The 27,015-nt window shown below is 38.9% G+C and overlaps 2 protein-coding genes across 16 annotated transcripts in view; one reads left to right on the top strand and one right to left on the bottom strand.

The window, feature by feature from the left end:
* The window catches only part of LOC127837159 (uncharacterized), a 915,490-nt gene that overhangs the window by 427,942 nt on the left and 460,533 nt on the right, over window positions 1-27,015 (top strand). The window contains exon 2 of one of the 5 annotated variants that reach the window (XR_008029151.1): window positions 14,226-14,475. The gene's annotated coding sequence lies outside the window, so the exon portion shown is untranslated. Of the gene's footprint in view, window positions 1-13,893; window positions 14,476-27,015 lie in introns of those variants that run through there. The other 4 variants (XM_052364069.1, XM_052364068.1, XR_008029150.1 and 1 more) reach the window with 4 other exon arrangements.
* The window catches only part of LOC127837163 (uncharacterized), a 768,625-nt gene that overhangs the window by 667,482 nt on the left and 74,128 nt on the right, over window positions 1-27,015 (bottom strand). The window lies entirely within an intron of this gene.

Below are 27,015 nucleotides of genomic sequence, written 5' to 3'. Positions count from 1 at the left end.
GTATTCATTGTTATTAAAGCTGAGGTTAATTCAAACCATGTAAAAATCAAGAGGAAATACGGAAAATTAAAGTTCCACTGACTTATTTTTATTGGTTTAGATTATAGTTCAAAGTTAATGGCAAACAAGTTGTTATTGTTTTGACAAAGTCCGCGAAACGGTAGTTAGAGACCGTCAAGTGAGCAACTTATTCTCGCATGAATATGTAAACAATAAAAACTATGCCGTAGCCAATGCTTAACAATTTTGATTCAATAATATTTTTTTTACATGTATTAAACTTTAAGTTCAAAGTAAAACTATTATTAATGGCAAACAAGTTGCTCTTGTTTTGACAAACTCGGCGAAACAGTAGTTAGAGACCGTACAATGAGGAACTTATTCTCGCATGAACTCCAATTATGAATAATGAAACTGTTATACTTGAAAAAATATTGCATACTGTAATCCATACAATAACCGAAAAGCACCGAAAAGCACCGAAAAGCACCGAAAAGCACTCAATTTCTCTCTATATATATGCAATATATCGTTTTTAGTGTGTGTTAACGAGTTTAATTAGTAATAAATGGTTATATGATTGTATGTTTATACTACATTGTGCCCAAAATGGTAAATATCGGCAATTACCGACCGAAAAGTACTTCATGTGAAGACCGAAAAGAACTCAATTTCTCGCTATATATATGAATATTTGCGTTTCTATTATGTGTAAACGAATTAAATTAGTTATAAATGGTTATATTTCATGCATAGTTATACTACCTTGGGTTTATTATGAGGTATTAATGCCCAAAATTGGATTAATATCGGCAATATACCGACCGAAAAGCACTTCATGTGAAGACCGAAAAGCACTCAAGTTCTTGCTATATATATAATATTTGCGTTCCTATTGTGTGTAAACGGTTTAAATTAGTTATAAATGGTTATATTTCATGCATATTTATACTACCTTGTGTTTATTATGAGGTATTAATGCCCAAAATTGGATTAATATCGGCAATATACCGACCGAAAAGCACTTCATGTGAAGACCGAAAAGCACTCAACTTCTCGCTATATATATATATATAATATTTGCGTTCCTATTGTGTGTAAACGGTTTAAATTAGTTATAAATGGTTATAGTTCATGCATATTTATACTACCTTGTGTTTATAATGAGGTATTAATGTCCAAAATTGGATAAATATCGGCAATATACCGACCGAAAAGCACTAAATGTGAAGACCGAAAAGCACTCCCGCGACAGCAGAGAATCACCGAAAAGCACTCAAGTTCTCTATATATACATGAAAGTTAACTATAAGGGCCGATTTTAATGGATTGAAAAGATGTACATATTTATTTAGTCAATAATGACTTCATTAAATAAAAAGTTTAAATATAAAGCTCATTACTATTTTTGGTGGCCACCGAAAAGCACTCCCGCGACAGCACAGAATCACCGAAAAGCACTCAATTTCTCTATATATAAACGATACTAAGCTGTAAGTGCCGTTTATAATGGATTGAAAAGATGTACATATTTATTTAGTCAATAATGACATCGTTAAATATTGATTTAAGTTTAAAGATAAAGCACAAGCACTCAATTTCTCTCTATATTTAATATAATCAATGATGACTTCGTTAAATATTGATTTAAGTTTAAAAATAAAGCACTATATATATATGAGGCGCGTTCTGAGAAAAGTGGGCTTAATGCATGTGCGTAAAGTGTCGTCACTGATTAGCCTGTGCAGTCCGCACTGCTAATCAGGGACGACACTTTTCGCCCAAACGTGATTTTCGGTGAGGAGTGACTTCCTTGAAACTAAAAATACTATAAAAGCGGAAAGTGTCGTCCCTGATTAGCCTGTGCGGACTGCGTCATTTGAATTTATGTCAGCTAATAATTATGTAGATGTCTGGTTTCGATTTTGTGAGGGCTATACTGTAGCCTGATGATCACAATGTGATATCGTAATTCTCACAGAAATCTATTCCAGAAATTTGGTAGTCAGAAAATGAGTCATACATTGTTTTGAATTTTATTTTCGGCATGATCACTACGTGAAAAGAGGGTGTCCCGAAGAGTTGACTACATTTCTACAGCTAACATTAAATCAAGCGCGTAAACTTCTCAAAAAACGATATTCCCGTATTTCCGTTCACATTTTAAAAATGTTTGTATTAATGGGTTACTAACGCTCGATTGGTCATTGTCGGCTCGGGTACTACCTACATGTACCCGGTCGATATTAGACTCCATCCCAGTTGTATTCCCGCCCAAAATCCGATGTCGTAAAACGCGCTAACGATTATCCAAAGATCTATTAATATGGTATATTAATAGATCTTTGGATTATCTTAAACAAACTTCTGTTAAGAAAAACTGCATCAACATGATTTTTGAGTATGAGCTACTTAAGAGTACCCGGGGTACATGTAAGTTTTACCCGAGCCGACAATGACCAAATCGAGCGTTACTAACAGTAAAATAACCAACAGCGGTATAATGTTATAGATTTATTTTTGCATTAACATTAATTCAAAACATTTTTAGTTCATAATGTTATTCACGTTAAATAAATACATCAGTTCTTCTTTTCATTTGCATCAAATTAAAGGTTAAAGTCCGATTGTTTTTAAAAAACTGCTATTTTATGAATATATCAAGCATGTACACTTAACAATAATGATGTTTTAAAATTTTGTGGAGTGCGCGTGCCATTGAACGTTGAGTTAAGCAAGGTTGCGAATTAAATTACACATAATTAAAAACTTATTTATTGTAGGATACCGATTACACGGAGCTTGATTACGCTGCGAACTAGAACTCTGCCGCAATGTATCACCAATGAAAGATGTAACATTAATTCAAGCACGTATACTTAACAAAAAAAAAGATATTTCTTTATTTCCGTTATCAGTTTAAAAATGATGGTATTAAGGTGTTACTAAACAGTAAAATACCCAACAGCGATCGGGATTAATGCACTTGACCGCTAGATGAATAATTTTATACAACTATTCTGGGCAAATTTATATTTTCAAAACATTTTTAGTTGGTGTTGTTATTCACTTTCAATAAATACATCAGTTCTTTTTATCAACCAAATTCCTGTTGTGTGCTACTGTTTCTTATCAGAATTATATATATTACAATACACCATCAGCGGCCGAGCGCAGAATTGGCCGCTTTAAAAAAATGTGGAATGCATCATATTGAATGTCAAATTCCGAGTGAATTAGAAAAAACTGTAATTTTATATAAATAAATCAAGCACGTACACTTTAAAAAAAAGATATTTCTTTATTTAATGTAGAATTTTGCAAAATTAACGAGATTTATATATAACAATGTTATTTAACTTCTTTCTGGTTGAGTAAAAAAACAACACAAAACAACATGTATAAGATATAATATTTGTATAAAAAAGAAAAAAATAATGATGCACATGATATTTTATAATTTGGTTAAGTGCGCGTGCCATTGAACGTTGAGTTACGGGGGAGATGCGTATTAAATTACACATAATTAAAAGCTGATACTATTCTGTCAGCTTGATTTATAAATCATGTTCCATCACGCCAATATATCCATTGTTTCATGAAATTGTAACGCCATCAGACCCGAATGAATACACCATTTATTCCAAGCAGGTAAATAACAAATACTATAATAAAACAGGGGAAGTCTACACTGTGTATTAGCAACCTGCTGTGATGATCTTATCAGTTCAATACACAGGAACATGGCTACTGTACTGGAATTGGATTTACAGCCAAAATAACTGTTTTCATTTCAGTTTACACTGTGTATTAGCAACCTGCTGTGGTGATCTTATGTTATCATCTCAATACACAGGAACATGGCTACTGTACTGGAAATATCGGATTTACAGCCAAAATAACTTTCATTTATTGCTGAAGTGGTGTGCACTCACAATTGATCCACCTCACCGTTGCACTTTTTTTATTTCACTAATTAATTTACTGAGTCGGCGCTAATAAAGTGTGAAGGTGGAAATTAAGAAATAAGATCTATTTTCGCATGACACTGAATACACATGATTCATGGATAAAATATCAATAAGACACATTTGAATATTTCATTTCTCCAAAAAATTAGCACGTAGTCACATATATATAAGATAGATTAAAGACCACAAAACAATGTAAGTAAGACACATTTGCATCTTTCATATCTTAAAAAAACAACATGTGAATCTAAAGCAATACATTTATTACTGGCACTAGCTATTCTAAAAGTCGGCGGACAACATAAGTTCAAAGAAGGAACCACAATTAAATAAGATCAATTTTCGAATGATACTGATTGTATAGCAAGTAGTCACATATTAATTCTAGCTTGCATTAGAGTAAATAATTTTGTTAATTAAGTTCAAATTAATCTGTTCTTTAGAGATTAAAAGGGTTTAAAGACGGCGCTAATAAAGTGTGAATGTGCCCGTGCCTTTGAACGTTGAGTTAAGCGACAGGTGCGAATGCAATTACACATAATTAAAAACAGATACTATTGTGCCAGCACGTTGAGTGAATACTGCATAAGCGAGAGGTGTGAATTAAATCTTACAAACTGATATTATTATGTCAGCTTGAATTGTGCTGACATCTTTAACTCAACAGTATCAACTAATATAAATAAGAACAGCACAATCTAACTGGCAGAATATTTTTCTACAATGGCTAAAGTAGTATTGTTCGGCGATAGTTACATCAAACGTTTATGTTTCTTTTGCGACGAGAGAAAAGGACTACACATGCCTTATAATGTAAAATGGTACAGCCAAGGCGGGTTGAGAACGGACAGAATGAACACAGATCTGTACGGCAAGATGTTAAAGGAAAAAGGGGACATCGTCATCGTAGCTGTTGGCGGTAATGACATTACCCCTACATCACAACCCAAAGAGATTGTGAGAAGAATCACCGAAATCGTTAATGACATATCACGAAATGGATGTGAGCACGTGTACATCACAGAAATACTGACACGTGGAAATTTCTCAAAATGTCCGGGCTTGCAGAAAATAGTCTTCGACAGACAGAGAATCAAAATAAACAAGTGCCTAGCCAAAACATTTAAGAACAATTTACTAAAATTTCCTGAACGAATCTGCACTAAAACTAAGATTAGATTCACATCGTACATCGAATAATTAATTGAGCACATGTAATTCAACAAAACTGTACATTAATTCACACGAGCCGCACTGTTCGGACATGAATGAAAGGCGCCGATCATAACACAAATTCTCGTAATATATCAGGAATATAATTAATTGAAGGTGCGAAAATCTATTTCCAAACTGCTTTGTGCTGATTAAAGAAGCGTACCGGCATTTCGTTCACAAGTTGTTAATGATGACTTCAGACCTTAAAATTAAGTTTTAATATGAACAGACGTAGACATAAATGTACATCTTTTCAATCCATTTAAATCGGCCCTTACAGTTAACTTTTATGTAAATATAGAGAACTTCGGTGATTCTCTGCTGTCGCGGGAGTGCTTTTCGGTCGGTATATTGCCGATATTTATCCAATTTTGGGCATTAATACCTCATAATAAACACAAGGTAGTATAAATATGCATGAAATATGACCATTTATAACTAATTTAAACCGTTTGCACAAAATAGGAACGCAAATATTATATATATATAGCGAGAAATTGAGTGCTTTTCGGTCTTCACATGAAGTGCTTTTCGGTCGGTATATTGCCGATATTTATCCAATTTTGGGCATTAATACCTCATAATGAACACCAGGTAGTATAAATATGCATGAAATATAACCAATTTATAACTAATTTAAACCGTTTACACACAATAGAAACGCAAATATTATATAGATAGCGAGAAATTGAGTGCTTTTCGGTCTTCACATGAAGTGCTTTTCGGTCGGTATATTGCCGATATTTATCCAATTTTGGGCATTAATACCTCATTATAAACACAAGGTATTATAACTATGCATAAAATATGACCCTTTATAACTAATTTAAACCGTTTACACAAAATAGGAACGCAAATATTATATATATAGCGAGAAATTGAGTGCTTTTCGGTCTTCACATGAAGTGCTTTTCGGTCGGTATATTGCCGATATTTATCCAATTTTGGGCATTAATACCTCATTATAAACACAAGGTAGTATAACTTTGCATAAAATATGACCCTTTATAACTAATTTAAACCGTTTACACAAAATAGGAACGCAAATATTATATATATAGCGAGAAATTGAGTGCTTTTCGGTCTTCACATGAAGTGCTTTTCGGTCGGTATATTGCCGATATTTATCCAATTTTGGGCATTAATACCTCATAATGAACACAAGGTAGTATAAATATGCATGAAATATAACCATTTATAACTAATTTAAACCGTTTACACACAATAGAAACGCAAATATTATATAGATAGCGAGAAATTGAGTGCTTTTCGGTCTTCACATGAAGTGCTTTTCGGTCGGTATATTGCCGATATTTATCCAATTTTGGGCATTAATACCTCATTATACTACACAAGGTAGTATAAATATGCATAAAATATAACCATTTATAACTAATTTAATCCGTTTACACACAATAGAAACGCAAATATTCATATATATAGCGAGAAATTGAGTGCTTTTCGGTCTTCACATGAAGTGCTTTTCGGTCGGTATATTGCCGATATTTACCATTTTGGACACAAAGTAGTATAAACATACAATCATATAACCATTTATTACTAATTAAACTCGTTAACACACACTAAAAACGATATATTGCATATATATAGAGAGAAATTGAGTGCTTTTCGGTGCTTTTCGGTGCTATTCGGTGCTTTTCGGTTATTGTATGGACCGGTAATCCATGTACCTTCCTGTTCCGAGCTTTGTGTTGACAGCAAAACAAGGCATTCCTTTCTTGAAAAGTTGAAGACTCTTCTTTACGTGATGAGTTTTGCTGTACGATAACCTGTTCACATGGCTACAGTCATCACACAATCATAAATCCACTTTATCCCCTTTTACTGCTCAAGAACAATATTACATTTTGTAACTGACACGGGTTCTAAACGTTATTCTTCACAGTGGTCAAAATTTTCAATCGTTTGACATTTGTATTTCCAGGAATCGTTTTCTTCATAAATATCAACACTGCCATGCATTAGTTGACGTTTATCATTAACTCCGGTCACATTAATATGAACAATAATAACACTTTTATTTATTGTTCTCTTTCACTATAGCAAATTGCTTTTTCTTTAAACGACCCAATCTGTTAGGTACAATGTCGGCCATATTTGTTGTCATTGTATTTAGCGGGTCCTACATTTAGTATTTCATAGCGTATTTTTAGAATATTCTTAGTTTTCCGCACAGTCCAGCGTTCGGAGTGACGGATATGTACAAAAAAAATGCGATATTGCACAAAGTTCATTAGAGTGCTAATACCTTAACAAAATGTATCAGTAAAAAATCTTCTTACTGTCTCCGTAGGCACTCGTATATTTTCGGCCTAGACCGTCAAATGAGGAACTTATTCTCGCAATAATATGCAAACAATAATAAAAACTATGTCGTACCCAATGCTTAGCAATTTTGCTTCAATATTATTTTTTTACACGTTTTATGACACTGTCATGTTATATAGTGATGTTCTGTATTTACAATGCGGGTTATTGAGAACTTCTTTGCAGAGACCTATTTGTTTGTATAGGTCCGTCTTCTTTGATTGCGCACGAATGACCGCCAAGTGGTAAATCGGACTTTCACAAATTCATTCATTCGTGATTGTTTTGGCAGCCAGCCAAGTCAGCTTATCTCAAAAATCGGTATCAGTTCTATGGCCTAGGGGCTTCGCCCCAGGCCAAAAATCGTTTTTGATAAAGACGTTCATTAATACAAATTAAGTTAGTCAATATAGGAGCTGACGGAATTGTCGTTGCTTATTTAAAAGCATGTAATAAAAAGGGTTTAAAGGGATCTTACACTCGTTGCCATATTATGCCACGATTTATTAAAATAGCCACAGTGCTCTCCCTTGTTCAAGATTTTATTGAGCCAAAATTACCATGGAACATAGACTTTCAAATAATTTGAGCTGTTTAATGGGGATTGATGAACAAAACATTGCAGCAAAATACAATTTTCATTAACCAAGTCTGCAAATGTGTCGCCGTTAGTTTGTAATCTCAAATAGTTCGGAAGATACACTTAACTGAATCTCAGAAAGATTTCAGGCCGAGGCCAACTTTTTTAATGAAAAGTTAATATCTGCCTTTGCCATAACATTTTTTATTAACCCATTTATGCCTAGTGGACTCTCCCATCCTTCTTAATTGAATCAATTTATTTCCAAAATTATGGATGTCTAGTATGTTTATTTCTATATTGAGAATATTTCTTACAGAAATTCCTTTAAGCAAACAGCGCAGACCCTGATGAGGTCTCATCTGGGTCTACGCTGTTTGCCAAGGCCTTTTTTGTAGACGCTAGTCATACATGGATTAATGAATATTAAAAGTATAATTTTACAGATAACATAAACAGATTTTTTTCCCGAGTGAGCTCATACGCTTGCTTTCAACTTTAACACTTGCGGTGCTCTAATATTGCATTAACTGTTGTTTTTTTCTTAAATTCTGTCAATAAATTCTTAATTCTAAGATAGAAATGTAAAACATGAAAAAATGGTTATTTAACCGTCACTGCTTACGGATAATCGATTTAAGCAAGAAAATGAATGTTCCCTTACATCACTCCTTTGCCTATATAGCAAACAAACAAAAACTCTTGTTTTTTGGTACTAGCCGTTGGAACTCGTATACCGGCTGTCCATTTATTATTATACTTAATATAACAACCATCATTCAACTTTCAAACATACATCACATACTACAATCTTTCTAACAGTCATCATATAGTGACATTCTATGAAAATTAGCTCAATACATGTATAAATAACACATGACTATAGAAATAACATGTATACCGTGCGAGTTCCCAAAGCTGAATGACAAAAACTGACCACGTTTTAACCATGCACGAATATCCTCGTGCTTCTAGAGCGCCTCTAGCCGCAAATTCATACTGAAGGGGAAGTAATTTTCGACACATTCAATAATATTAAACATCGAAAATTATATGTATTGAATGCATATCTTTGATTTAGACAGGAACGCATTCCCTCTTTGATAATTGAAGGACTGTAATGTCGCCTTGAACACGAGTTTCGTCCATCAAAGACGAACAAAAGAATATAATGCAACTAATAAATATTTGTTGAGGACTAAACATGATGCGATAAATTTCTGTGGCTTGTTTAAGAGACAAATCTTGAAATTAATTAGCTTTGTTACAAATAAAGCGGTAGGCTCCGCACTGCTTATTGTCCAGAGGTCTCCGGCTCAATTTACCGGTCCTTAAGTTATAAGCTTGTATAAGTGGTTCTGATAAATCGTTATATTCAACTGAAGTGTTTGTTGTTTTAATTAAGCTTTCAGAATGCGTCAATGCGTTAAAAAGTGTTCAATTTATGTGCCGTATAAAAAAGCAAACGCCACTTCTATCCTTCTGATCTCTCAGCCACCTCTGAAACATGGAATGATAAACACGATTGAGGACCTGCCGACCGGCCTTCAACCAAAAATCCCTTAAAACATGTAACCAATTTTGGTCATCTTTGTTCCGCTACGTGTTTTAAGTGTAACTGGTCGTATTTAAAATGTGGAATACCCGCAGTCTTGTTGTTTCTCATGTGGTAAGCTTTTATGGTCAGACATTCATTTGTTATTCACACCCGTTTAAAATCACCTTGTTTATTCACGAAAATTCGAGTGTTTTCTACGGAATACCGTAAGGGCCATCGTGGTTACACATTAAAATCCAGACGGCGAGACTGCGAGAACGCAATAACACGATGGCAACAATGCGACAGTGCGATGACGACATTGCGACAATACGATGGCAACAATGCGATAGTACGATGGCGAGAATGCGATAGTACGATGACGACAATGCGACAGTGCGATAATACGATGGCGACAGTGCGATAGTACGATGACGACATTGCGATAGACATATCGTACTGTCGTCATCGTATCATCGCATTTTCGACATCGTACTATCGCATTGTCGACATCGTATTTTCGCACTGTCGTCATCGTATTGTCACATTGTCGCCATCGTACTATCGTGTTCTCGCATTGTCGCCATCGTACTATCGCACTATCGATCGCCATCGTATTGTCGCATTATAGTCATCGTATTGTCGCACTGTCGTCATAGTATTGTCGCATTGTCGCCGTCGTACTATCGTGTTCTCGCATTGTCGCCATCGTACTATCGCACTATCGATCACCATCGTATTGTTGCGCTATAGTCATCGTATTGTCGCACTGTCGTCATCGTATTATCGCATTCTCGCATTGTCGCCATCGTACTATCGCACTGTCGCCATCGTATTGTCGCACTGTCGTCATCGCACTGTCGCATTGTCGTCATCGTAATATCGCGTTCTCGCCATCATGCTATCGCATTGTCGCCATCTTATTGTCGCAATGTCGTCATCGTATTGTCGCATAGTCGCCTTCGTACTATCGCGTTCTCGCATTCTCGCCCTCTGAATTTAAATGTGTAAACACGATTGCACTAACGGTATTCCGTAGTTTTCTTAGGGTGCGTGTTTCAGTGTTTTGCGTAGTTGCCTTAGAAATTTTGACATATATTTCTTCTGATAATTATATGCATCCTGAACTGTGGAAGACGTACATAATCGGTCAAAATGACATGTAATTCTAGATGGCCATCCGCCCGACATAAATGAACAACAGGAAACTAATTGTCCGCTTGCTCGTTTATACCGGTAACGATCATGAAAATACGTATATGTTTTCGAAAGCTTAATATCAAATATCGGGGGACAAAAACTATGTTATGCTTATCATACATTAATGCAGTTGAACTTGAATTACCGTAACATTACAATATACATTACATAGACATTACCGCGATACTAGGGAATCATGCTGCCTAACATTGTATCATGATTATAAAGACTGTTTTAATTTCACAACAACTTTAAAACAGCAAGCAATGATTAAATGACGATTTTCTATACACGTGATTCACTTTAACCCATTTATGCCTAGTGGACTCTCCCATCCTTCTAAATTGGATCAATTTATTTCCAAACATAGGTATGTCTAGTGTATTTATTTCTATATTTAGAATATTTCTTACAGAAATTCCTTTAAGCAAACAGCGCAGACCCTGATGAGACTCCGCACTATGCAGCGTCTCATCTGGGTCTACGCTGTTTGTCAAGGCCTTATTTTCTAGACGCTAGGCATAAATGGGTTAAACTAAGACTATTCATATTAGAACTAAAATGTAGAATTATATTTCCTTACATTTTTTTAAATAAATATTGCTATACAGTAAAACCGCACCTAGATAAAATATACCACTCGAATATACCGTGGTTTACCAATAAACGATATTGGATTAAAAAAAAACACGTGACTGATCATCCTCTTGTAATATATTACGGAGAAAAATGACATTGCAATCTTAATTGAAATTCAGATTGCCTTTTTATATTTTAATTTATTGAATCGGTCGTAATGTGAAATCCGAAACAAATGTTTGTTCAGTGAATATTCATATTTAACTTTGAACCTCGTTATGGGAAAACAGGGCTTAACTAATTTGCTTTTAAAGTGTTGTCCCAGACTTGGCTATGCAGTCCTCACAGGTTTATACAGGACGACACTTTCAGGTCTTATAGCATGCCGGATTTTTTTTCTTATCGAAAATACAGTTAAGGCTTTTATTGTCGTCTCGTATTAGCCTAGTCAGAGTGCACAGGCTGATCTAGGACGACACTTCAGGCACATGCATTAAGCCTCATTTTCCCATAACGCCGTTTATATGGGGCATATTGCAGCTTAAGGCGTTCCGTTCTAATTAGGAGGCCGTTGCACGCATACTTAAGTTTATATTTACAGCACTTGAATTGTTAAGTATTTGGCGACATACCGGTCTTGTGAGCGGATCTATTTTGGTGCAGATAGTTGTAAACCATCGTTTATTTCCACCCTAGATTAAAAATGTAAAGATGTTAAATTTATTACGTGTCTTAATACAAATGAGTCTTGTTCTGAGGAACCTGGGCATAATGCATGTGCGTAAAGTGTCATCACAGATTAGCCTGTGCAGTCCGTACAGGCTAATCAGGGACGATACTTTCCGCCTAAACTTGATTTTCGGTAAGTAGGGACTTCCTTGAAACTAAAAATACCATTAAAGCGGAAAGTGTGCTTACTGCACAGGCTAATCTTGGATGACACTTTACGCACATGCGTTATGCCCAGTTTTCTCAGAACACGACTCAAATGTAATGATCACATGCAATTAGCATCATGTGTTGTTAAATTTCTTATCAATAAAAGACACGTTGTTTATTCTACATGCGTTATGTTTAAAACAAAATTGGAGATTTGGAGTTCAAGGAACACTATCTGTCGAAAACTTGACCCGGTGACCTAGTTTTTGACCCAACTTCACCCAGACTCATGTAGTATAGTTAAACACTCTTATCATAGCCCAATCTGGGACGACACTTTGCGCACATGCAAAATAAACTATTCTGTCTGTGTGCCTGTCTGTCTGTCTGTCTGTCTATCTGCCCGATTGCCCGCCCCACACCACTCCACCCCGCCCCTTCCCGCCTCGTCCGGTCCCGTCCGACCGACCGCCCCTACGTCTGTCCGTACACCGTCCGTCCGTCCATCCATCTGTCAGTCTGTCTCTATTGGTTTAGGTAGTAATATCATTCTCCTTTCACCAACAACAAACGCACTTCTTCAATCAATACCTTGCAGGAAATAAAGTATCTGTCGATTCATGCATAAATGCCGTGGTCGACATGTACAGAGGCCTGTTGGTCCACGATCGCCCAAATCATTTTGGCCAATCAAACACTGATCTTGAATCAGGGGAGAGGATAGGCTATAGGGGTGCTGGCCGTTTCGTGCCACTACCAGTTCGTTTAATAATATTTAAATTATAACTATCCAATGAAAATGTGATATATTAGTTTTTATAAGATAATATTTAAATTATATCTATCAATTGAAAATAATATATTGCTTTATTATTCTATATATGTAAAAAAAATACCTTTAACGTCGTTGTTCGTTCGTAAAGTCTGGCGGTATTATATACTGTGTGTTCAACTGACTTTATTTACTCCTTCAATGAATTACACAGTTTATATCATAATTAAAGCGGTGAGTTGTTTACTAATTGGTTACTAATTGGCCATTAAAAGCCCGTGTCGGTAAATTAAAGGCCCGAGTCGGTAATTAATTGTTTTGCTAATTACGTAAATACACATACGGCTAATTGAAAGTTTGTGAGTCGATAGTAAAGCATAAGCTTTTCTGAAAAGAAAAATACCAACTTTATTTTAAATTGTATTATTTTTCATTCATGTTATATATTATTATTTATGTATATAATACAAACAATTGAAGCATAGAAAATAACAGCATTTCATGTTTTATATTTATTTAACATAATGAACTATGCACACATGTTTTTATACTAACAATAAATCATTTTATTTTATTATTACAAGCGCATACACATGATTAATAAAAAATAACAACACTTTATGCTTTATGTTTATCGCATATAACACACTATTTACAAATATTAGTATACTAACGATAAATCATTTTATTTGTTTGTTATTTATAATCATAATTGTTAACATTGTTGTAATTTTCAACATTTATATACACCCCAATATCATTCACATCTATACGGCATTATTCACACCTATCTGCCTATATAGTATCAGTGGGACGAAACTTCTACCCCTTTTCAACACAAATATCATTGGCACGAACTGGTAGTGGCACGAAACGTGCATAAACCGGCTAAAGTAAATGGTGGTGATCTCCCTTTCTAATTTGAACTTGTTAAACAAGGGTTTTCAGAGTCCAGAGAATTTTATTCTCGACAGTATTTTATACTGACCAAAGCTTACCTACTATACACGAGCTGTTGTTGACCAGAGACTACGTTGCAGTTTAAGAGAACCGCGTTGCGTGACATTTAAGCGTTTGAAAGTGCTCGTTTAGAATTTGTAATTTGATTTCGCGACGTTACCTATTTAAAAACTGAACGTTGTTAAACTTGTTTGGAAAATCCAGGTGCGGATTGTATTTGAATTCGGGCGTTTGTTTGTTGTCGTGTTGTATTTTGAGTTTTAAACTTCCCCAGGGTTCGTGGAACGATGTCCTTTGCCGGGAAGCCTTTTGTTTATTCTGTTTCAGGTGAAGAACATGTCTGGTGGCTGGTGCAGCAGCGATGTTCGTGTTCTTATTGCCGGGGATTCCAATGTCCATCGTTTGAAGTCTGCGTGTCCTCCAAATACAAGGATTGACTTTCTGCCCGTATCTGGTGAATAATTTTTAACTGTTTATAGTTGAGTGTGAAACCCAACATGTTTCTGTGGCATGCTGCTTTATTAGCTGAAATAATTCGCGTTCAGAATAAATCTGAACGCTGAAACTCCGGTCTGCAAAAACCATAACGAAAATTAAATACAAAACTATTATATCAATATGCTTAAAATTGCAAAAGAACATACCCAACTCATAAAGTTTTAATTAATTAGTCCATTTTTACCTCAAATAGCGTCGAATTGAAGTTAAAAGGCATAATTTGTTTCAGTTAAACTTCTGCTTAAATCGCAATACAATCACTGACCTCTCGCCATGTTATGAAATATTTAAATATCAACCAATCAGAAGAAGGCATACGGTGTAATAGGCTGCGTTATCGATTAAAATCTACCTGCCGTATACAGCGGCCACAGCGATTGGAATTGAAAATGTGAGTAGTGTGTTGATTTAAATTGGTCAGGCGTGCAAAATTGAAAGAGTCATTACATAATTCTTACGGAACATTAGTGAGAAATGAATTGTTATGCCGGTGCCCGGCCTACAAAACGCGCACATACCTCGTGACTGGGAACCAGCGACAAATCGATATAGTGCATGCTGGGCAGCACGAGTTTGTACGCTCTCTTGTGCACGGGACGTTGAGGTGAGTAGATGTGTTTATGTGCCTATGTCCCTATGTGAGTATTGTGTGTGAAATAGTGAGCAGCGTATAGTTTATATTGTATTATATGGTATTGTATTGTATATGTGTGTCGGTAACTGTGAGCCTGTAATTGTGAACCTGTGCGTGTAACCCTGAGTACGTAAGTAGTTCCAGGGGGTTTAGCCTGTGTATGTAAGCCAGTGTCTAGCTGTGAGCCTGTGCGTATTGTATTATATTGTATTTTATGTGCGTTCAACACGTATTTACCTGGAAGGCCATTCCCAGAAGATATAAGTGAGTCTGTGACTGTGTATGTAAGCCGGTGACTGTGTGTTTAAGTACGTGTTTGCCTGGAAGTGTATTCCCAGAAGTACATGTATAGTGCCATTTCGTGACGTGGACGAGCCGACAAGTGTACCCGACGAGCCGACGAGTGCACCCGACGAGCCGACGAGTGTACCCGACGAGCCGACGCGTGAAGCCGACAAGTTCCCTCGAAGACGACGAGGACGATTGGAGACGTCCAGACGTGGATTCCAGTCGATGCCCATGTGAGTAGTCTAGTATATTATCTTTGCTAGCGGTTGTGATAATTGCATTAAAACCCACGAATAGCTAACCGGGTGAAAACACTACAATGGTAGTACGGATGGGGTTTGTGTAATTGTGTTTTAACGGTTAGGCTAGTTCTATATATAACTTTGTTGCAAATAAATCGGCATCGTGAAATTTAGTTTGGACCGTCGCATCAAATTTAATTTAAAGTTCTGTGTTCGTTTTAAAACGTTATTTCTATAATTTAATAGTTGCACGCATTTTTCGTCTATTTTTAGTCGTGTGTAAAAACAGACGGCATCATAGTTTTTTTTCATTGTTCACATTCGCCGGCCGTGTTATCAGTTGGCGAAATATTTGTTAAAAAACGTGATTGTCCAATGCTGTTTGTAACAGGTTCATTGCTTGTGTAATTAACGGACGGCCACGTGTTTTTTATTTGGCAATTTCCCGTGATTAGTTGGCGCGTATTCTGTGCGCAGCAGTTCATGAAAAACGTGTTTGGTTGACTGCTTTGTATCAGTAAAGTCCGAGGAAATAGAAGTTTACGGGCACGAGTTTTGTCTATATATAATTCTTTTTAGAGCAGTGTTATTGCGAATGTAAACTGGGTCCCGGGAAATTGGTGCTTAACGTAAAGTTAAAGCGACGTGTTTTTTATTTGCAGTTTTTGATTAATTATGTAAAGGAACAACAGCGGTAGCGATTTTATTTATCGTTTATCAGTGAGCAATTTTATGTCAATTGTCGTCCAGTTCTACGCTGATTGGAATTTTGTTTTTCCGAAGTATTTTTTAATTTTAAATAAATAAATTGGCAATGATGAGTTGCGTGGGCAGCAAGAGTCGCTCACCGGGGCCACAATTAATACGAGTAAATTTTGACCCTCCCAATGTATTGACATCTATTCCGGGGGTGGGGCCAAAATTGGCTAAGGTCATTGTGCAGTTTAGGGAGATTACGGGGAACCTGTCCCCAGACTCGTTGGGAGTGATTATTCGGCGACCTCTGGATGAAGAGGTCATGCAGATGCTGGACTTCCGTCCGAATCCAAGGTTATTTGCAATAACCTTGGATGAAGATGAGGAAGATATGGGGCGGTTGTATACTGGTGAGTTAGTCCCACACGGGGGGTGGGGGTTAGGTGCGCCAAGGAACCGGCCAGACGCACGAGAAAGGGCTGCGCTTGCCGCAGAGATTAACACCCTGGAGGAGAGTATTTCGGGACTGCAATCGCAGTTGCAAAATTGGTCACAACCCCTGGTCCAAAGATCACTTCCCATTCCGGTCCAACACCAATTGGCTGGTCCAGACCAAATATCAACACCCAGCCCCTCCTCCAGGCCAAGACCTTTCCTTTCCTTGCAGACTTTGTCTCAAACCCCCATACCACGATATTTATCTCATACCCCCGCTGGACGTAGGGAACAGAAGTTGCCGTGGGGAAGAACAGACAGCGGAGCGGGTCTTAGGTGGCGCAGTCCAGTCGCCTATAAAACCGAAGAACCTTCCCCCACATACCCATCACGCGTGCACCAGGGCGCATTTGGAGGAAAAATTGAGACGTTCCTACCCCAAGCAACCCTCATGAAGGCATTGCAAGAACTTCCCAATCCTCCGACCACAAGCACACCTTACTTTAATTTTCCAAATCATGGGTCTGTGCTATCCAACCAGGTACCCATCAATCAACCTGTTTACAATCAGCCTGTTAATCAGGTACCCATCAATCAACCAAGCGTATACAATCAGCCCGCTAACCAGGTACCCATCAACCAACCGGTACAAAATCAGCCTGCTTACCAGGTACCCAACAACCAACCTAGCATGTATAATCAGCCTGCTACGTTGGTACCCATCAACCAACCGGTACAAAATCAGCCTCCTTACAAGGTACCCAACAACCAACCTAGCATGTACAATCAGCCTGCTACATTGGTACCCATTAATCAGCCAGCACAAAATCAGCCTGCTAATCCAGTGCCCATAAACCCACCTAGCCTACCCAATCAGCAGGCTACTCTGGCGCTCATCAACCCGCCGGTAATACCGAGCCTTCCTATTGCACTCCTGCCTGCAACTACACCAAACCCTGCTTCTCGGGATGTGATTACCCGAATGCCTAAAACCTTACAGTTTGACGGTCGAAGTAATTGGCCAGTTTTCCGGGGCAAGTTCGAGCGCTATGCCAATTTGCACCAATGGTCAGATGATGAGTGCCCTGATGGGTTGGTTTGGTGTTTGGTGGGAAAAGCTGCGGACTTCTATGCTGTATTAACTGACGGCAGGAAAACTGTCCCTTATAAGGAATTACTGCATCGTCTGGAAGAGCGTTTTGATGCCAAAGAGCTCCCTGCTACTGCGCAAGGGCGTTTCCAGGCAATTTCTCAGGGGGTAGGAGAATCATTGGATGAGTGGTCAGATCGCGTACTCACGCTAGCCACTAAGGCATTCCGAGATCTGCCCCAAGTATACGCCACCGAGCAAGCAGTGGCAAAATTCTGCCACGGGTTACAGGACAGAGAAACCGGCCGACAGGTGAGCATGCAGCAACCAAAGTCGATAGGAGAGGCAATTGAAAAAATTAGAATGTTCCATCACATTCAATTTGCATGTGCCCCTACCCAAATGGATGAGCAGGAGGACTTGAGATGGGTTCACGCGGTTGGCGAGGAACCAATTCCAGAGGTGGTGAGTGGGTCGGCGCTCGACAAGTTGAGCCAGGTGGTTGGTCAATTGCAGGGTGCCGTGGAACTGTTGTCCTGCCGTTGTGGGACCCCGGATGCTGTTCGCCGCGTCGAACGACCGGTTCCGTTGTTCCGTCCCGACGTTCACGAGGGATGCTATGGCGAGTGTGCGGCCGAGGATACCTATCAGGAAGGCACCTGGAGCCGCGGCGGTCCACGTGGGCATCGGAACCAACATGCCTACGAAAGGGGATCCGGCTCAAATGCTTACCATGGGAGCGCCGGGAACTGGCGAAACAACGGGTATCGTAGTGGATACCAACATTCAAATTTCCGCCCTGAGGGATCCAAGCGAGGAAGATATGGGTCTAATTGGGGCGAATATCCTGGTATGGCGCGGCGGGGCATATCTTGCTTTAAGTGTGGTGGATTGGGACATTTCCAGCGGAATTGTCTTGAAAATACCATGTCCTTGGCCAACCATGAGGAGAAAGCGCCCGTAGTGGTAGCGGATGAGCAGTCGGGTCAACCGGAAGTGGTTCATGAAAACCAGCCAGGTTCGATGTCCCAGTTCTGCATGAAGGTGCAGGTGGGAGATATCGTGGTTGACGCAGTGGTTGATTCGGCAGCAGAGGTCAGTATTATCTCTGATCGGATGTATGAGGCCATGAAGCAGCCACCTCCCAAGCTGGGTGATGTCAAGTTGTTGATGACAGGAAGGGACTACTCCATGCCAAGTTTTGTCGTAGGCCCAGTTGAGTTAAAGATTGGCAACTGCTGGTATCGGGAGCATTTGCATGTAGCTCCGACAGATGTCGATATGCTTCTTGGGTTCGACATTTTGGTAAATCCAGGCAGAGCCATCATTAATATGGCAGAGGCCACCATTATTTTTGATGGACAGGTTTTGAACCTTGAGAGGGGAGTCCCACAGCATGCCAAGGACGTGCACGATGCAGTTCCCTTGGTGCAGCCAACTGTGCCAGATGTCGTCAGTGATCCAGGGATGGTCATTGGCAATATCACTGAAGGAGACCATGGGGATCCTGTTTGCGTGGATGCATTTCGCGTACAACGGGTGTACGGGGAGTCTGCGGAAGCAGCCAGCCGAGAGGCGGCAGAAGTTGCCCAGGGAGGGGAAATTGGCCAGGCAGCGCGAGAGATGGCCAGGTCGGCCACTGGAGATGGGGCCAAACCGACCGTCGGACATGTGGATCCGGCTGATGTCGCTGCGGCGGACCGCCGGAAGTGTGCGACCGGATACGGAATCGCCGCGGGTGACAACCGAGGGGTCGGCGCATCCGGATACCGAGTTGCCCCGGACAAAAGAAGGGAGGATGAATTTCAAAGGCCTGTTAGGCGTGGCTTAAGAGGGTGGCGACCCTCTAGTTCTCGCCGCTGGGAGCGGTCCCAGCGTTGGAAATTAGGTTGGCGACCACCAGAGCGTCTAACTTCCAAAATCTGTTCCGCCTAACATTGTAAATGGCGAGGTTAATTGTTAGTAAAACTAGGAAAACAATTAAAAATACAATATTCCCCCAATTTAAACAATTACAGTAACGTTGCAGTCACATAATACTAAACAGCGGTATGGTCACCTATTTTTGTGATCCTCTTTACTACTGGAAACTCTATCCTATTCGCGGTGTTGTTAATGTATTACGTAGTACGCGGAGTATAAAAGTAATAGTTCTCTTAAACATTTTGATTAATTTGATTAGATTGTTTTGAATATATATATATGTCCTATTGTCTCAGTTTAAGCCCAGTCTTTTATTGCAATATTGTTGGAACTATAAACTTGAAATTAATCTGAGCAGTGCTCTGCGAAATGAGGGTTTAATGAATAGGCATAAAGTGTCGTCCCAAATTATCTTGTGCCGTCCGCGCTTTACTTCCTGTAATGTTTGTATTACCGCGCTAAGTAGTGCTTTGCACAATCACGGATGTGTTTGATTATTTCCCGTGAAGTCTGGTTTTCCTTATGGTCGGATGTGACATTGTCGGACGACCACTGTCACACTCCATACTGTTTGTGGCCGGAAGTGGTATTTCCCGGAATTGTTCTTTTAAACAATATTTGCAGGTCTTTTGAATTTTTTATGTGACCATGCTTGACGGCAACTGTCATGATGCATCAATTTCATTTTTTTAATGGTCGGAGGTGTTTCCCGGTGCATGTACACTTTATTTTGTTTTTTTTGTCCTTAAGTACCTCGCTAGGCAAAGGCACCCCTGTGCCTTCGGGAAGGGGTCTTTTGATCCGTTTGTGTCTGTCTCTTCTGCCTTGGGTGCGACCATATGGCTCCTAGGATGGGTGGCGGCCCAAGAAGAGAAAAGTGGGAGGAGGGAAGTGGGTACAATAGTTTTTGTTTTATTTTAGTTGTCTTTCCCTCCAGATAATGTCAATAAAATGAATTTGTAACATTAAAAGCAATTATAGGTATTATACTTGGACAAAAATAAGATTATTTTTATTCTTATACTTTTAACCTTTTTGCCACTTAGATATGTAGTTTAACGCATTTGTAGTCCCTTTGTTAAACTTCTTGTGATTTCATTAAATAACAAGCATGATTTTTATTGTAGATTATGCATTCTCATGCGAGGGTGAGGGCCTTCTCATGTGTGCTGCAAGGCGGATGTATTTGTCGGCTTTTATGTTATTTGTTAAAATTTGTGAAAATAGGTTGTAAGGTGGGTGCTCTTGTCCATTAGTTGTGTAGACAAGAGAAGGACAGGAGTTACAGGACCTTGTTTTGAAAAAGAAGGCATATTTTTTGGAAGATTTGTATTTACAAAAAATTTAGGCTTATATGTATCATCAAATTAAAAGCAGTCACAGTGACTATTGATTTCATTTAATTATGGCTTTATGGTTAAAACGTTTAGTTTTATAATTGTGCAAATTAGCAATTCACAGAAACTGTTTTCGTTTATCATGTCTTTGCATTTTGTAAGCAAGCCTATTTGCACCAAGGCATAACCAATTGAGGGTTATTGTGGGTTATTATTCTAAGATTATAAAAAGGGGGTTATTGACATTTAATGGAGATGAATTAATTTTAGTTGTGGTATATTGCAGACGTTGCGCAGAAAGAGAGGTCGGACGAAAGCTGGCCGGCCTGCAGACCTAACTTTGAGGTGTTAGGTCAAGGTGCTTACGCGAGGGGCACTATTACTTCATCGGTATATAGCGCCGGTACGATTCCTTCGCTGTGTGGCGTCGTCCCAAAAGGAGAAAAGTGGAAGGAGTGTTGTGCCGGTGCCCGGCCTACAAAACGCGCACATACCTCGTGACTGGGAACCAGCGACAAATCGATATAGTGCATGCTGGGCAGCACGAGTTTGTACGCTCTCTTGTGCACGGGACGTTGAGGTGAGTAGATGTGTTTATGTGCCTATGTCCCTATGTGAGTATTGTGTGTGAAATAGTGAGCCTGCGTATAGTTTATATTGTATTATATGGTATTGTATTGTATATGTGTGTGGCGGTAACTGTGAGCCTGTAATTGTGAACCTGTGCGTGTAACCCTGAGTACGTAAGTAGTTCCAGGGGGTTTAGCCTGTGTATGTAAGCCAGTGTCTAGCTGTGAGCCTGTGCGTATTGTATTATATTGTATTTTATGTGCGTTCAACACGTATTTACCTGGAAGGCCATTCCCAGAAGATATAAGTGAGTCTGTGACTGTGTATGTAAGCCGGTGACTGTGTGTTTAAGTACGTGTTTGCCTGGAAGTGTATTCCCAGAAGTACATGTATAGTGCCATTTCGTGACGTGGACGAGCCGACAAGTGTACCCGACGAGCCGACGAGTGCACCCGACGAGCCGACGAGTGTACCCGACGAGCCGACGCGTGAAGCCGACAAGTTCCCTCGAAGACGACGAGGACGATTGGTGCCGTCCAGACGTGGATTCCAGTCGATGCCCATGTGAGTAGTCTAGTATATTATCTTTGCTAGCGGTTGTGATAATTGCATTAAAACCCACGAATAGCTAACCGGGTGAAAACACTACAGAATTATCTACACAGGTATGTAAATATTATTGCAATCCGTTGATATTAACTGTCTCATATCGGGGCTTGAATGTTGCGCACCAAATTCCTTGCGCATCAATATAGACAAAGAAGGAAAACTCTCGCTATTAAAAAGATAGAGTGGACTATTGACGCCAAGAGTCTGCCAAAGAAAAAATCATCAAAAGACTCTTAAGGCGGCAATTTATATTGACTAGCTGCTTTATATTACCCCTTTTACTGACTTATCGATAATATGATAATAGGTGCTACCTCATTTACAGGCAAAAGCTTATTTTATGTTGTTTATGATAATAAGACTTATTAATTTCTGAATATAAATTAATAATATTTATTTTCGCGGAAACGAATGTTGTTTGCTGGTTTCTATAGATACAATTACGGATGTAACGTTATGTACGGAATGCTTCGGTAGAGTTCGTTAAAACAACGAAATTACGCATTTCCGTACCACGTGATATAACGTCATTCCGCCTTTTGCAAACTGCCTGTGCTTTTGTTCGGATCGTCAACAAACTTTATTTAAATTAAATCTCGAATCATCTGAAATAATGCCGCGTGGAACAAAGTGGAAATTACCGGAAAATGTGGAAGAGGTTGGAGAGGACGATACCCGGCTCTTACAACCGGATCCAGGTAGAGGCTTTATTGATTTTGAGAAGATAATAGATCTAAGGGCATCTAAAATCGTTCCTCCTATTAATACACGTAACGTTGAGGGGTGCGGTGTTAGCGGGGAATCAACTCTTTAAGTTTCCCGGTAATCGAAAATACAATAAAAGTTCAATCTCTTGCTTCGGCTATTAATCAGGGTCAAAACATGATAAAGTTGTCAGGAATTAACGCGCTTATCAAACGATGACTTGGCTGCGCACGTTCCAGTCGCATTGAAACAACAAATTTCTAGAGGCGAATATGTCCATTTGGCTGTTAAAAGGTGCCTTCGAATTATCCGCTTTTTGTAACGGTAGTGTTTTTGCAACTTTCGGCAGAGAGCACTCTTGAACAGCGCCCTAAGGAGTGTAGGGATAAAATTCATAACATCGAACGGTGGTCGGACGCTTTCTTGATTTATGCGTCACTCTACCATAGCACGCGAAGCGATAAAGTGCAGGAGATTTTGCATTAACTTTCCCTGTAATGACCTACTTAATCTCGCACCATCGCCGGTGAATAGCAAAATATTACGTGAATATTCAACATCGTATAATTCTACAGATCGAAATGACCTTTTAAATGTTTTTTACAAATGGGTTTTTCGATGCATTATAACGGACCCAGAGTCAGTAGATTTAGTAAAAAATTAAAGCCTGCAATCGCAAATGCTGACATAATTCAAGATAAGATAAATAAGGAGATTTTGGCGGGGAGGTTGGCTGGGCCTTTCAGCGAACAACCTTTTTCTAATTTCATGGTTTCCCCAGTTGGCTTGGTGCCAAAAAAGACACCAGGTGAATTTAGGATGATTCATCACCTTTCTTTTCAAGAGGGTAACTCGGTTAATGACTTCATTGATAAAAAATACTCATCCGCTCAGTACACAAATTTCGATGAGGCGGTTCACATGGTTCAAGATTTAGGGCGACACTGTAAACTTTTCAAAATGGATCTTAAGATTGCATCTCGCCTACTCCCAGTTCGGCGAGAAGATTTCGAAATACTGGGCATACAGTTTAATAGTATGTTTTATGTGGAAAAAGCATTACCATTCGGAGCTTCAGTCAGTTGCAAAACATTTGAACAGTTTTCCTAATTCCTTGAATTCTGCGTTAAGAGTAAAATGTCATCGGGCAAGCTTATACACTATTTAGACGATTTTCTGGGTGGCGATTAATCTGAGCTAGGTTGCCGCAAGGTGATGGATTCGTTTATCAATTGCATGCACGAGCTAAACGTGCCGTTAGCCACGGAGAAAACAGAAGGGCCCACGGAAATAATCGTGTTCTTAGGCTTAGAATAAGATTCGGCGGAACTAGTAGTCCGCATTCTTAAATAAAAATCGTAGAGTTACGGGAAAAAATTCACACCATCGTGCAGAAACAAAAAAAATAAAAATAAAAAAATAACCTAAAGCAAGCACAATCGTTAATAAGGTCTCTTAACTTCGTGTGCAGGGCAATCCCAGTCGGCCGCCCGTTTTGATTAATTAACACCACCTGTGACATAACAAAAGCGTTCCACCGCATACGTCTAACACGTGCTGTTTGGCAAGACCTCGAAATGTGGTTGACATTTTTGCGCGATTACAACGGCGTGTCGTTTTTCCATGACCGATACTAGATATTCAATGTTGACACTGAATTGTTTACAGATAGTGCTAGCGGGTCTGGTTTCGGTTTTTGGGATTTATTTTAGAGGTCACTGGTGTAACGCTCGTTGGCCTAATTTATGGCGGCAAAAGGGCGTAACTAGTGACATAACTGTTCTTGAATTATTTCCAATTGTAGTTGCACTGTTTCTCTGGGCGAGGATTTAAAAAAAATAAAAATATTATGTTCAACAATTTTCGATCTGCATATAGTCTAAACAACAATTGGCCGGCGGATCAACAACATGTTGTTCTCTTTGTAGCCTATTGTTTTGAAAAGGATTAAGATTGTAAAAAGGTACAAGTAATATTATCGCAAGTGTGGCGATAAAAGTGATCACAAGTGTAGTGATCAAGTAAAAGTATTATCGCAAGTGCGAAAAAGTGTGATCACAAGTGTAGTGATCAATGTCCGATTAAGTATATTATCGCAAGTGCGAAAAAGTGTGATCACAAGTGTAGTGATCAATGTCCGATTAAGTATGTAAAAGGTACAAGTAAAAGTATTGGATCACAAGTGTAGTGATCAAGTAAGTGTTAACGCAAGTGCGCAAAAAGTGTGATCACAAGTGTAGTGATCAATGTCCGATTAAGTATGTAAAAGATCACAAGTGTAGTGATCAAGTAAGTGTTATCGCAAGTGCGCAAAAGTGTGATCACAAGTGTAGTGATCAATGTCCGATTAAGTATGTAATTCGCAAGTGCGAAAAAAGTGCGATCACAAGTGTAGTGATCAAGTAAAAGTTTTAGTGTGTCATTAAAAGTGTCATGGCGATTATCATGTAAAAGTGGATACAATGGTCAAGCGATTGGTAGAACTAGGTTTAGCCCAGCAAAGTATATGGTTCTTCCTAGTTCGGTCGCTTGATGAGCAATAGCATTTTTTATTTTGGGTACACGGTGTTGCTACTATAACGGTGTTACTTCACGTTTTGTAATTTTATCGTGTGCTCATCCACCTCCGGTAGGTATATTTTCAAAGTAACAGGTTTCCACGAGTGAGTAGCCAATTTTTCGTTAGGCTCGTGGTTACCACCGGCTGTTTTTTCGCTGCGGCCTTTTATATCCCACTTTTTACTCGTATAATATTAAAGAGATCTGTTAGTGAATACTTTGTGCATTCTATTACATTTTGTGATGTTTATTGGGAGGCAAAATATTTTGGAATCGGGTCATTAAACTAGTTAAATGGAGTAATGTGTTGTTTTATCGTTGCAGTCGTAAAATAAGACTTATTAATTTCTGAATATAAATTAATAATATTTATTTTCGCGGAAACGAATGTTGTTTGCTGGTTTCTATAGATACAATTACGGATGTAACGTTATGTACGGAATGCTTCGGTAGAGTTCGTTAAAACAACGAAATTACGCATTTCCGTACCACGTGATATAACGTCATTCCGCCTTTTGCAAACTGCCTGTGCTTTTGTTCGGATCGTCAACAAACCCCACCCACCGCACCCTGATTAATATCTCGACTGGTCCGACATCCACATTTTAAGATGCTCAGAGTCGATTTAAAAACATATCTTGCACATAAATGGACTATACATTTGAGCTATACGATTCTGCCGGCAAGTTCTATATTTCCAGTACATGTACACCGGCTCATGGCGGGATCCTAAAATCTGATAGCAGACATTCACACCCATTTTGGTGCCGGGGCCAGGCCACACCCCTTACAGTCGATCGAGATGGTGCCAAACTTGGTCTTGTACAACTGGGGCGCTTTCCAGCGGACAGCGTGACTCGGCGCTTGGACTGTCTTCATCGAATGCTACAATGGACAAACGCACTGTCGCACGTTTATATAGAGCACATGCATTCTGCCGGTGAACGATGAACTGTCTCGTGTTTAATATAAGTGAACAGGAATTTTTGATGCCACTTCCATATCCGAACATTCACTTTGGCGTCGTTTTTTATATTCCGTCTGTTTTTTATTGTCATATGAGCCTTTTTATGTGTTATTATGTCTTGTAATTTTATTGTCATATATTTCTTGTTGCATTTGCCTTCCTGTCGCAGTGCCGGAACATTCTGTTTGCCGGGGGTCGGATGGGCATGCGCATTTATACATTTATCTGAATGGACTCTGTGACTACTTGCGTAGTTTATCATCCTTGTCCTTTCGGGTAATTCCAAGTTTACATTTATCTGAATGGACTCTGTGACTACTTGCGTAGTTTATCATCCTTGTCCTTTCGGGTAATTCCAAGTTATTAAAGTTTAAGCTGCTTGAACAGAATAAAAAATAGTAGCAATACCGTAGGGTAAAAAACGTTCAGGTGTCAAATCGC

This window comes from Dreissena polymorpha, chromosome 7 (genome assembly GCF_020536995.1).
Source record: "Dreissena polymorpha isolate Duluth1 chromosome 7, UMN_Dpol_1.0, whole genome shotgun sequence".
In the NCBI taxonomy this organism is placed as follows: Eukaryota; Metazoa; Mollusca; class Bivalvia; order Myida; family Dreissenidae; genus Dreissena; species Dreissena polymorpha.
This window is presented reverse-complemented; position numbering and strand designations above follow the sequence as displayed.